Source organism: Castor canadensis, chromosome 7 (genome assembly GCF_047511655.1).
Source record: "Castor canadensis chromosome 7, mCasCan1.hap1v2, whole genome shotgun sequence".
Taxonomy (NCBI): domain Eukaryota; kingdom Metazoa; phylum Chordata; class Mammalia; order Rodentia; family Castoridae; genus Castor; species Castor canadensis.
In genome coordinates this window covers 129,835,326-129,849,857 of record NC_133392.1, presented here as the reverse complement: position 1 = coordinate 129,849,857, position 14,532 = coordinate 129,835,326, and positions in this window count along the sequence as shown.

Genomic DNA, 14,532 nt, shown 5'->3' with positions numbered 1-14,532 from the left:
CCATGAACTAAATCTTCTGACACCTTGATCTCTGACTTTCTAGCCTCCAGAACTGTAAGAAATAAATGCCTGTTGTTTAAGCCCCCAGTCTATGGTATTTTGTTTCAGCAGCTTGTATTAGTCATTTATTATAACAAAATACCTGAGATAACCAGGTATTTTATTTTGGCTCGTGGTTTCAGCACATGGTTGATTGTCCCTATGCTTTGGACCTGTGATAAGGCAGCACAAAATGGCAGGCGCACACATGGAACAAAACCACCTCATGAAATGAGGAAAATGAAAGATAGGGAGAGAAATGGGCTGGGATCCCACAATCCTCCTCAAGGGTATACCCCTCAATGATCTGAAGGCCTCCCAACAGGCCTACTTCTTAAAGGTTCTACCACCTCCTAATAGAGCCAAGCTGGGAACCACACATTTAACATAGGCCTTTGGAGGACACTTAAGATCCCACTGTGGTAGGGGAAGAAGGAGAATAAGCATAATGGAAGGGGTGAATCTAATTAAGATATATTATAAGCACATATGCAAATGTCACAATGTATCTTCCCCCCCTGCACAATTATTATATGCTAATAAATTTTTTAAAAATATCCAACTGTAGCATAGCCCAAGATGAATAACACACTGGCTAACAATTGGCAAGGACCTGAGGCCTGTCAACAGCCACATGAATGAATTTGGAAGCAGATCCTCTCCAACTGAGTTTTAAAGTGACTGTACTGTGGCCAACACAGTCGGTTGTCTGTGATTCAAGGTCTTTCCCATCCCGAGATCTAGCATTATGTACATTTCAGTAGATAATTGGTTCTCTTGGTGAAAAGGTATTTAAAGACCTAATCTTGGGGCACAAGGGCTATGGATTTACAGCATTTCATGAATTTATATATTAATATTATAATTAATTATTAATAATTATATATAATTATTATAATTAATATATTATATATTAATTTCATATAACTTGTAGTGGAAGACTGGGTGATCCAACAGCAATTTAAAGATTTCAATATCTGAGAGGGAATCTTTGTCTTTCAAAGTCATAGATTATGCTAATGCTTTTAGTTTACCCACTGTTCATTAAACTCTGTTATCTTGCTCTATAAAAGATCATTTTCATTTCTCTTTAACTTTCTTATTTGAGCTACTAGTTTTTCTGTCACTTTCATGCGGTATGTTCAAACCAGATTCCAGATAACATACTATGTATTTTCACAGCCAACCATGTGTTCGGTTCCAGCTGCCTAGCTTTAAGAACATCAACATTCAAGTGCTATTCTATTATTATTAGTTCTTGAGCCATTGAGCCTGCCTTTCTTACTCTTTGGAATTTAGCTTTCCTACCTTACTCAATTCTACTAGTAATAGTCCATATCACATGAATTCATGACAGCTGTAACAGTGTCAAAAAGGAAACTAAATCTTGGATAAATTTTTTTCTTTCATAGATTTCTATTGTATCCAAGCAGCCATACAGGACTATCCATGATACATCTACATTACGACTCTATAACTAAAATGTCACCACGTAACAGAATGATCTCTCTCACACAGTACATTGAGTAATAATATCATTATACAAAACAGCATTGAATCACTTTACAAAATTTGTGCTTGCATGAGCAATCATCTACATTTTTGGAAGAATATTATAATATTTGCTGTTCCCTGTGATACACCTTTATCTTTAAGAGGAGGTTCCTATAGTTGGCCCTTTATCCTTAATTTCTATTCTGTTCCTGAGTGGTTAGGTCACATCCAGAAACTCTCTTATGCCCCTCTCTTACATATGCATGCTTGGTAACAAACAAAGGCTCTTGGCAGTCTAATGGAATGCTAACTAATCACACACCATCCACATGCAAACTTTAAACTTAGTAATACGACCCTGGTACTTGCATAAAATTTGTTTTAAGTTTTTAAGCTGATAATTTTGAAAGATCTCAGTAACCCTGACTACAGAATCCTATTCTTTCCATGTTTAATGGTGTTATATATGTACTTTTTACAAATTGGTTTTTTCCACTTAGCAATATATATATATAGGAGGTACTTCCTTATAAAAATATATAACAACCAATCTACCTTTTTTTTATTTTATTATTCATACGTGCATACAAGACTTGGGTCATTTCTCCCCCTGCCCCCACCCCCTCCCTTACCACCCACTCCACCCCCTCCCTCTTCCCCCCCACCCCCTCAATACCCAGCATAAACTATTTTGCCCTTATTTCTAATTTTGTTGAAGAGAGAGTATAAGCAATAATAGGAAGGAACAAGGGTTTTTGCTGGTTGAGATAAGGATAGCTATACAGGGAGTTGACTCACATTAATTTCCTGTGCATGTGTGTTACCTTCTAGGTTAATTCTTTTTGATCTCACCTTTTCTCTAGTTCCTGGTCCCCTTTTCCTATTGGCCTCAGTTGCTTTTAAGGTATCTGCTTTAGTTTTTCTGCATTAAGGGCAACAAATGCTAGCTAATTTTTTAGATGTCTTACCTATCCTCACCCCTCCCTTGTGTGCTCTCGCTTTTATCATGTGCTCAAAGTCCAATCCCATTGTTGTGTTTGCCCTTGATCTAATGTCCACATATGAGGGAGAACATACGATTTTTGGTCTTTTGGGCCAAGCTAACCTCACTCAGAATGATGTTCTCCAATTCCATCCATTTACCAGCAAATGATAACATTTCGTTCTTCTTCATGGCTGCATAAAATTCCATTGTGTATAAATACCACATTTTCTTAATCCATTCATCAGTAGTGGGGCATCTTGGCTGTTTCCATAACTTGGCTATTGTGAATAGTGCCGCAATAAACATGGGTGTGCAGGTACCTCTGGAGTAACCTGTGTCACAGTCTTTTGGGTATATCCCCAAGAGTGAAAACCAATCTACCTTATTAGTTTTTCTCCCTTTGATCAGTCCTTCACTGCATTTTATTCCAAAATATGAAGATTGCATTATTCCCCTGTTGATGGACAAGATTGCTCCACAGCTTCACTGTTACAAACACTGAACATCCTTGTACATGTCTTTATGTACAAATATGAATATTTCTCCAGTATAGATCCCTAAAAGTGGATTTGCTGGGTCAAAGGATATGCATATTTAAAATTCTAATTCACTTCTAAATTGTCCTTCAGTTTTATGAATTTGCATTCCTTCCAAAAACCTGTAAGAGTAGCTGTTATTCTTTTCTTTTTTCTGTTTTTGTTTTTGTTTTGTTTTTTGGCAGTTCTGGGATTTGAACTCAGGGTCTCCTGCTTGCAAGGCAGATGCTGTACCACTTGAGCAACACCTCCAGTCCATTTTGCTCTGGTTGTTTTTGGAGATGAGGGGGTCTCTCAAACTACTTGCCCAGACTGGCCTCAAACCACAATCCTTCTGCTCTCAGCCATCCATATAGCTAGGATCACAGGTGTGAGCCACCAGTGCCTGGCAGATGTTTATTGGCTGTTAATATTTTCTTTTCATGACTGGGGTGTAGCTCCATGGTAGAATGCTTGCCTGGTTTTTGTGAGGCCCTGGGTTCAATTCCCAACACTGCCAATTTTTTTTTAAATTCCTTTTATGTGAAATACTTATTTGTAGTCTTTGTTTACTTTTCAGAGGTATTCTTGGTGTTTTAATTAAGCAATTTGTAGCATTCTTTATACAAATTCAAATTCTGAATATTTAAGACTTTGGCTGTTTTTGCTTTTTTTGTTTTTGTTTTGTTTTAAGTCAGGGTCTTGTTATGTTGCTCAGGCTAGTCTTCGACTCCTAAGTTAAAGTGATCCTCTCACCTCAGCCTCCTGAATGTTGGACCTACAGTTGCCTGCTGCTACCACCATGCTGGGCTAATGTTTCACTTTTTCTTTTTCTTTTTTTTTTGTTTGGTGGTACTGGGGTTCAAACTCAGGGCCTCATACTTGTTAGGCAGTTGCTCTACCATGTAAGCCACTTCGCCAGCCCATTTTTGTTCTGGGTATTTTCAAGATAAAATCTCAGAAACTATTTCTCAGGGTTGGCTTCAAACCCCAATCCTCCTGGTCTCTGCCTCCTGAGTAACTAGGATTACAGGTGTGAGCCCCTGGCGCCTGACTGTTTCACTTTTTAAAAGTGTCATTTACTGTTCAAAATGTTAGCACTGTCAGGCTTCACATCCCCTATGGAAGGAGCCCTTCCAGAGAATAAGGCTTCTGGCCTTTGTCCCAACTTTTGGTCTACCCCTGGGGCTGGGGACTAACTCAACTGGTAGGTGACTTCAGGCACCTTAAATGCTTGGCTCAGTTACGTCCTTCCTCCTCTCCATGAAAAAGCATACATCCTGCACTACTTCTCCAAGCAGCAGGTGTCACAGGGGCTAGCGCTCTCAGGACTGACCTCTGGGGTGACATGTTAGCAAACACACTTGCCTGGCAGACCTAAGCCATATTGTCCAATATCAGTTTTGATGGTAATAAAAGTAATATTTGTGTCTCCATCTGCCACAGTCCTCTGTCTATCTCTTAATAGGTTCTTGTATCAGTCAGAATCCAAATAGAAAACAGATGGCACATTCAAATTAGGATAATTCCAGAGATTTAATAATGAGACTATTTGTGAAGACGTGGGCAGGATATAGGGAGATACATGAGACACTGCAGCAAGCTAGGGCCTCCACGTTCTACAAGGGTGAAGGGGCGGGGTGAAGCCCAGAAGGAGAGGGCCCTGTAGGGATAGCTGCCCCTAGAGGAACAGAAGCCCTCCATTAAAGGAGGCAGCTTGAGGCAGCCTACAGGAAGGAAGCCTGAGATACTGAGCTCTTCCTCTTCTCCCTGTGATTGCCTGTTGTCCTCCCTGCTAGAAAAACCAAGCAAAGCCAAAAGTCAAGGAAACCCATTGATGCAAACAACTTGGATCCATCTACTTGGACAGAGAGAGAGGGGAGGAAAAGATATTTGGAGACACAAACAGAATAATCTGGCACAGTTCTCCCCTCTCCTCCCTTTGTAGACACTCTCACACTTCCTCTGGGTAAAGAGTTCATGTCTTCATCAAAGGAGGCAGTGTCAAGCTGGCATAATCTCTTCGGACACCTAAATCAGAACCACTGGTTCTTAGAATGAGGAATTGGCTAACAGAGAGATGTGTGGAGGGTAGAACTCAGAAATAGCCTCCCAACCAGGTGCCAATGGTTTATACCTGTAATACTAGCTGCTTGGGAAGCTGAGATCAGTAAGATCATGGTTCAAGGCCAATGCAAGCAAATAGTTTGCAAGACCCCATCTCTAAAATAACCAGAGCAAAATGGACTGCAGGTGTGGCTCAAGCAGTAGAGCACCTGCTTTGCAAGTGCAAAGCCCTGAGTTCAAATCACATCCCACCAAAAGAAGGAAGGAAGAAGGGAAGGAAGGAAGGAAAGAAAGAGAAAGAAGAGAAAGCCTCCCAAAATTCTTGCCCCCTCTACCCACTAGAGGAGTAGTACACATACCTTCTCCCAGTTATCCAATCACACACTCAAGAGGCCTCTGTGAAGGGATTCTGTAGATATAACTAAAGTCCCAAATCAGTACAGGGAGATTAGCCTGGGTAAGCCTGACCTAACCAGGTGAACCCTTTAAAGGAACTGGGCTCTTCCTGGTGAAAGAGATTTAAAGTTTGATACATGAAGAATTCTCTGTTGGTGGCTTTGAAGATAGAGGAGCTGTGTGGTAAGTAATGTGGGTGACTTCTAGGAGTTGAGAGCAGCCTTTGGCTCACATCCTGCAAACAAACAGCACCCTCAGTCCTCTAGCCACAGGGAACTGAATTCTGCCACAACTGTGTGAACTCCAGATAGGAATGCAGCTCCTCCGATGCCTTTATTTTAGCCTTTTGGGACCCTGAACAGAGAATCCAGACAGGTGTGCCATGCCTGTACTTCTGACCTACAAAACTGTGAGTTAATAATTGGCCATTACTTTAAGCTGTTAAATTTATGTTAATTTTTTAGATAGCACTAGAAACTAATACAGGGAGAAAATAGCATTAGTAAAACCACATAGTCACCATTTCTGTGGCTGGTAATGGGGCCTAAAGTGGTGATCACTCCTGCCTTCTTCCATCACTCAATCCGTGTTCTCTTTGTCCTCATCTAGAACCTCAGCTGGATGGATTTCTTTACCTGGTGGGATGACCCAAATTCTCACTGTTGTAGGATCTGAGTCTTTAGTAGTCTTGACACTACTGCCTGCCAGTTTTCATTGACCAGGATTTTAGAACAAAAGAGAACTAAGACATGTCCTAGACATAGTCCTTTTTGCTCCCATTGTGCAGCAGCAATACCTCATCCCCTCCCCCGATGACCAGGTTCCATCACCCCATCCAAGGGAGCTTCTTTCCTGTTTGTTCATTGGAACTAAGGTCAAGACTTTTCTGGGCAGAAGAGTAAGTTCAGAGCTAGCTAACAGTTAATCTCAGGAACGTGTAATATTACCCTCTTACTGTTCACAATACCTGACAAATGACTTCGGATCACTCTGGGGAAGACACACAGTAGATACCTGTGACCACCTTGCAGGGACCTTTCTCAGTTGAGGGTATCTGTGTCTATGAACATATAGACATAGGCCTGGGAACTGGATAAAAGGCCAGGAATCCCCCTCCAATTTCTATCCATAAACCTAGAATTTTTCATCTGTGTTGTTCAACGATTTCATTTTCAGAAATCCTTGCCACCATCCCCTGCAGATGGGAGCAGTCTGATTGCCTCTCTCTAGCTGTAGCTTATTGTCGCAGGGCCTACCTGATCTCTGACAGTCAAGGAAAGCCATCTTGGTCTTCTTCCAATTATTCTCTTCGAGATGATAGCAATCAGCTTTTTGTCACTGTGACAAAATAAGCAACTTAAGGGAGAAAGGATTTATTTTGGCTCATGGTTTCAGAGGTTTCAGTCCATGGTCACTTGGCTCAGTTGTGTCTGGGCCATGCATGGTCATGGCAGGGAGCATGTGGTGAGATAACATAGCTCACAACATGGCTGACAGGAGGCAGAGAGAGAAAGAGAAGATGGGTCTGGGGACAAGGTATACCCTTCCAAGTCATGCCTCCGGTGACCTCCAACTAGGCCCCACCTCCTAAAAGTCTATCCAGTTATAACTCAACAATGGGTTGGTCATAGTATTGGGGTATCATTCAGGCAACCTGCAAGATTCTGCATTTTCTAACAAGCTCTTACCTGATTGCAGTGCTTCTGATCCAGGACCACAGCTTTCAGTACCAATGCTATATAGGAGGTGTAAAGAAAATGGCAAAACAATGGATCTGCTTTATCTGTGGTTCTTAAACTTTAGTATGAATCAGGATCATCTAAAAGACTTATGAAAATACAGATTTCTGGGCCCCACTCCCTGAGTTTCCCATTCTATAAGTTTAAGATTAGGCTGGAGATTTGGTTCAAATGGTACAGTGCCTGCTTAGCAAACATGAGGTCTTGAGTTCAAACCCCAGTAGCACCAAATTAAAAAGGTGTCAAAATAACACATGAGGCAAATGAAAGAGTTCCTAATGGCCAAAATTGGAAAAGTTTGAGTGAAAAAAAAATAAGCAAAATAGTACTTATACTATAGCCCAAGTATAATCCAAGGTATAAAATAAATACTTACAGAAATGAATAACTGAAAATATTTATAAATGGGAAAGGAGAGGTCTCCTTGCACACCAATTCCAGATAACTTATGTAGATACTATGTGAGAACAGAAGTTGAAACCTAATTCCCCTCTCCTTTAGTATGGATTGGACATAATGACTACCTTCAAAAGAATGCCATATGTAAAGGGAGGGAAAAAAGAATAATTTTACAGTGGAAAAATCTGACAACTCTCTGAGACCAAGGTTAACATCAACAGAGATAAGTTACTCTGATCCTCTAGACAAAACTGATAGCCTGTCCTGGATGCAATGCAGCAAAACAAATAAACAAACAAACAAAACCCCAGAAAACCCAATCTAATCGTGAGAAGAAAAGAACACAGACAAGTCCCAAGTTAGGGACATTCTACAAAATACACAACCAGTACTCCTCAGAACTGTTGTTGGATTTAGGGAATGGAAAGTTTGAGAGACTGTCAGGAGGAGGAGCCTAAGTAGACCTGATGCCTAGATGTAATGTGGTGTCTTAGATTGAATCCTAGACAGGAAAAAGATATCAGGTAAGAACAAAAGTGGTGTAAAGTATGACTGCACCGGTGGCTCACACCTGTAATCCTAGGTACTCTGGAAGCAGAGATCAGGAGGATCATGGTTCAAAGCCAGTCCTGGGCAAACAGCTTTTGAGACCCTATCTTGAAAATGCCCAACACAAAATAAGACTAGCAGAGTGGCTCAAGTGATAGAGTACCTGCTGAGCAAGCGGAGGCCCTGAGTTCAAATCCCAATGCCAAAAAAAGGATATAAATTAGGAACTTTAGTTAATAATGATGTATCAGTCAGTATTGGTGCATTAATGGTGACAAGTGGAAGACTCCAATAAAAGGGGAAGCCAGATGTGGGGTACATGGGAACTCTCTAGACTATCTTCTCAACATTTCTGAAAATCTAAAATTATTCTAAAATTAAAAGTATATTTTAAAAAGACACAACTCCTTGACTCACTAGAACCTGCCTCATTTTATTATTTGTGGTACTAGGTAGATGCTCTCCCCTTTTAATCACACCCCTGGCTCTTTTCTTTATATTTTGTCTTTTGTGTGTTTTTTAAGATAGGGTCTTGCTAACTTTGCCTAGGCTAGTCTCAAACTTGCAATCCTCCTGCTCTGCCTCCTGAATAGCTGGGATTACAGAAATGTGTCACCATGCCTGCCTTAAATTTATTATTAAATAATAAATGAGTCTTCCAACAGTTCAACTCCATTTCCTTCTTTTCCCCACCATTTGTGCAATTTTGTTACCAATCTATTTCTACAAATGTTTTAAACTCCACAAGACATTGAAGTTTGCTGTTTCTAAATGATGATTCATTCCAACACACTTGTGCATTACCAGTGCATATGTTTCTATAGAATAAGCCTGTGAGTAGGCTGTGTGTGTGTCTCCCCAGATCTGCCTTCTAGTCCTTTACATTTTCTCCTGCATTGCTATGCTACCACATGGGAGTTTCTCCACCTCGAAACGTTTTTCTTTTTTCTTCTCTTCTCTTCCTTCCTTTCTCTCTTTTTTTCTTTTTTTAGATTGAGTCGTACTATGTTGCCCAGGCTGGCCTCAAACTCCTGGGCTCAAGCAAGTCTTCCACCTCTGCCTCCTGAATAGCTGGGACTACAAGTGTGCCCCACTGTGCCCAGTTTGAAACTCTCTTTAGTATTTTCTAGAACTTGTTCTTGACAGGTTTTCTTAGCTTTCATTTGTTGGAAAATGCCTTTATTTTATTTTATGATATTTAAACTGCATATAGATTCTGAATTAGTAGGTATTCAGTTGTCTTCTGTAATCCATGGAATCAACTGTAAGTCTTACTGTTGCTTCTGTGAAAGTAATGTGTTTTCTTCCTCTTTGGCCATTTGAAAAAGATTTTCTATCTTTGCTTTTCATCAGTTCAACTCTGATATGCCTAAGTGTGGCCTATTTGTGTTTTCATTTATGTCCTGCTACACACACACACACACACACACACACACACCCCTTCGTACAGTATCCTACTCCAAGTTTAACCACCAGCTCTCCAAGTGTAAATTGTGGATATTTTATTAATATATTCCTTAATATTTTCATTTATATTAAGAACAGCTTTTTTTTGTGGGACTCAGGTTTGAACTCAGAGCTTCACACTTGCAAAGCAGGTGCTCTACTGCTTGAGCCACAGAGTGGCTCAGGTGGTAAGAGCTCCTGCCTAGTAAGCGTGAGCCGCCCCTCCCCCCCCCCAAAAAAAGAGCACAGGTAATAGTAAAGGAATTATTGGGCTATAAAGTGATATGTTCTGAGTGTTTATTATACCTGTTTTAATATATTTTGTTTATTTAATGGTAAGTTATCTATTTTAATTTCTAGTGATGGATATGTTTAACAAAATTCCTGAAAATTTAACAATTGACTCTCAGAAGCCAATATAAGATGGCCCCAGCACAGCACCTCTTGGCTTCTTTTGGATTAATTAGATTTTTCTCTCATTGTATTTTCCCTCAACTAGTTTTGAAAGTATACACATGAATTATATGCTTTTTAATGATTACTGTAAACATTGTAGCATTCATATTTAAAGAGCTCAAAGTCAATATCTATATCCTCCTCTGAATCAATTCATGGATCTCGCAGTGTTTTAACTCAGATTGCCTCACTTCATCATATATGCTGCTGTCATTGTATGTATCTACTTTGCTGTCTTTAACACCACAAGTTTGACATTAACAAATTTGAAATTTATTCATGTTTTTCGCATCCTGTGTTCAAATTTTTTTCTTGCATTTAAGGTGTGGCATTGGGATTGGCTTCCTTGTGCCTGAGGCACAGACAGTGGTGTGCAGTAAAATGGCTCTCTGGGGGCAAAAGAGAGTCCTAAATTGTACCAATTTCTGTGGTATAAATGTACTTCCATGATGGCCTATTCCAAGCTGTCCATGTATCACCACTGAATGGAGAAGTAAGAAGAGACGTTCAATTGTTTATTTATTTATTTTGGGGGGAGTCTGGGGTTTGAGCTCAGGACTTCATGCTCACAAAGCAGGCGCTCTACTGCCTGAGCCACACCTCCAGTCCATTTTGCTCTGGTTATTTTAGAGATGGAATCTCATGAACTGTTTGCCCAGGCTGGCTTTGAACAGTGATCCTCCTGATCTCTGCCTCCCAAATAGCTAAGATTACAGGTGTGAACCACCTGCACCCAGTGTGAGATTCAAATTTTATAGGCTCCAGCACACTACTGAATTCAGTTTCTTCTCTTCTGCTCCCTCCTCTTCATACTTCTTTCTGAATTTTTGCAGCTCTTTCAAGGTATAATACAAAGGGCAAAATTTGACTTGTGCTGACATCACTATCACCACAATCAAGATAATGGATAAACTGGGCTACAGGAGCTCACGCCTGTAATCCTAGCTACTCAGGAGACAGAGATCAGGAGGATCACAGTTCAAAGACAACCTGGGGAAATAGTTCACAAGACCCTATCTCAAAAAATACTTCACAATAAAGGGCTGGCAGTATGGCTCAAGGTGTAGGCCTTAAGTTCAAACTCCAGTACTATATAACTGCCTCCTACAAGCTTCCTCACTTCCCTGGTAGTCCCTCCCTCCCCTTCCATCCTCACCTCACCTTATCTTCAGGTAACTACAGACCTCCACTGACGATTACTTGCATATTCTAGAGCTTCAGATAAATAGAATGATATGGTATGTATATTTTTATTTATTTTATTTTTGTCAGGGGGTTGAACTCAGAGCCTATTGCTAGGCAGGTGCTCTACCACTTGAGCCATGCCTCCAAGTCCTTTGTGCTTTAGTTATTTTTTCAATGGGGTCTTGCGTTTATGCCCCAGCTGGCCTGGACAGCGATCCTAGTTCATCTTTGTATGGACTTATGTTTGCTTTTCTCTTAGGTAAATATGAATAAGTGGATTATGTGGTAAGTAGGAGTGTGCACTTTTTACAGAACTGCCAAACTGCTCTCCCCAGTGATCATACCATTTATATCTTCTGTCAGTAGTGTATGTGAGTTTCAGTTTTTCGTTTTCTCAGTGACACTTGATGTGGTCAGGTTTTTTAATTTCAGCCATTCTGGTGGGTGTGTAATGGTATCATTGTGGCTTCAGTCTGCATTGACCTGATGGCTCCTGAAGATGACGACTTTATGTGCTTAAACCTTAGCAGTTTTTTTGTTTGCTTCTTTGTTTGGCGCTGGTACTGGGGTTTGTACACAGGGCCTCAAGCTTGGTAGGCTCTAGCCCTTGAGGCATGCCCCCAGGCCTTTTTGCTTTAGTTTATTATTTATTTATTTACTTACGTATTTATGTATTTATTTTTGCAGCTCTGGGGTTCAAACTCAGGGCCTTGCACTTGCTAGGTAGGTGTACTACCACTTGAACCACTCCCTGAGCCCACTTTTTTTTTTTTTCATTTTTCTTTTATTATTCATATGTGCATACAAGGATTGGTTCATTTCTCCCCCTGCCCCCACCCCCTCCCTTACCACCCACTCCGCCCCCTCCCTCTCCCCCCCACCCCCTCAATACCCAGCAGAAACTATTTTGCCCTTATTTCTAATTTTGTCGTAGAGAGAGTATAAGCAATAATAGGAAGGAACAAGGGTTTTTGCTGGTTGAGATAAGGATAGCTATACAGGGCATTGACTCACATTGATTTCCTGTGCGTGGGTGTTACCTTCTAGGTTAATTCTTTTTGATCTAACTTTTTCTCTAGTTCCTGATCCCCTTTTCCTATTGGCCTCAGTTGCTTTTAAGGTATCTGCTTTAGTTTCTCTGCGTTAAGGGCAACAAATGCTAGCTAGTTTTTTAGGTGTCCTACCTATCCTCACCCCTTACTTGTGCAAGGTGAGGTAGGGTCTTGCCTAGGGACACCCTTAGACTGTAATCCTACCTCCATCTCCCAAGTGGCTGGGATTAAGGCATGCACCAGCTTGCCCAGCTAGTGGTTTTTTTAATCAATTTGATGTAAATATTATGGAACTGGAGGTGTGGCTCAAGCAGTAGAGGTCCTACTTTGCAAGCATGAAGCCCTGAGTTCAAACTCCAGTCCCACCAAAAAAACCAAACAAAAACAAAGTAAATAGTCTGGTTTTTTTGCCCCAAAATGCCTTTATTTTGCCCACATCTGTGAAAGATTTTGCTGAGTTTACGATGGAACAATTACTTTCCCCCATGACTTTGCAAATGATATTCTCTCATCATTTAGCTGCAATTGTAGCTATTGAAAGTCAGCTCTCAGTCTAGCTGCTGGCCCCTTAGCGGCCTGCCTTTCCTCTCTTTGGTGTTTCACTAAGATGTGTGAAGTATTTCCTTTCAGTTCATCCTGTCTGGGAACTGTTCGATTTTTAAAATCTGATACCAATCAGTGGCATCTCTCATCTTTGGAAATTCTCAGTCACAGTCTCTGAGTATTATAGGTCCTGTTCCTTCCCAGGCCCCTGTTAAGTTTGTTACGTGTTCTCATTCACTCCTTCAAGTTTCTTAACCTTTCATAATTTCACTGTCACTGTCTCATCTATTTTTTCTTTAAACCATTTGTTCTATTTACTTACTTAGAATTTTTTTGTGCTTGGATTGAACCCAGGGCCTCGCACATGCTAGGCAAGTGATTACCACCTCAGCTATACCCTTATCCCCCATCCTCTTGTCCTGATGCATTCTGGGTAACTTCTCAGTTTATCTTCACCTGTGTGTGAACTACCTTTTAAGCACTCAATTTTTCCCGTTTTATTTTTGCTTTCCAGAAATTCTATTTGATTTCTTACCAACTTCTGCCTAATCCTTTCTGACACCCCTTTGCTCCTTTGTCAAATTTTTTATGTCTTTCATATTACTTTAAACATAGTCAATACATATTTTCTGTTCTCTGATAATTCTGGTTGCTGTCATATCTACAGGTCTGATTCTGCTGTGTATTGTTTCTGTTTATTCAATTTGTTCACACAAATAGTGACTTTTTACCTCATGTTTGAAGAGTTTTAAAAAATGTGTGTGAACTCATTTTCTTTGGAAATTTATCTATGGGAATTGAAGCCTGTATGAAAATGTGTTCTTCCCTGGAAAATTTTGCTTGTTTTTCCTAGAAAACTGGGAGCTCAGAATCACTTGAATTTTAAGCTAAAGATTTTTTGGAAGCACACAGTAATGAGGAATCACTTCCAAGTGAGTATAGCCCTATGGTCAGGAGACAGGCATCTTCAACTGCCTCTTCCCATTGGTGGGGATTCTTCTAGCTCCTTCACTTCTCTAGTTTATCGCCAGGTTATCCCAGCTTTATGTGTGGGGTCCCAATCCAACCTCCCTGCCCCTTAGGACTCAAACTTCAGCTCTTGTCCTCTGAACTTTGCTTGGCCACAAGGAATTGCAGACATCATCAGGCAAACACCAGTTCCAGCTGGAATTTTTCTGGAGTAGAGCTTTCTACTTGTTTCTGATAATTTTCCTTCCTTTCCTGACAACACCACCATGCCTTTAAAAAGAAAGATGCTTTTTGTATTTCATCCAGCATTTTAAGTACTCTATACTGGGGGAATTTCTCCAGACAGCTATTGCTGGAAATAGATTCGAGTCATTCCTTGGTCTCTGTGAGAGATTGGCTCCAAGGCCACCCAAGTGTGCCAAAATTCACTGATGCTCAGTCCCTTATATAAAATGATGTAGTATTTGCATATAACCTACACATATGCTCTTGCATCTTTAATTCATCTCTAGATTACTTATAATACCTAATACAATCTAAATGGTCATTATGCTGTGTGGTTTAGGAAATCATAACAAGGAGAAAAGTATATATTCTGTACAGACACACTTTTTCCCAAGAATTTTCAATCCAAGGTTGGTTGGAGCCATAGATATGAAACCTATAGTTGTAGAAGGCTAACTGTATTTATAGTTTTT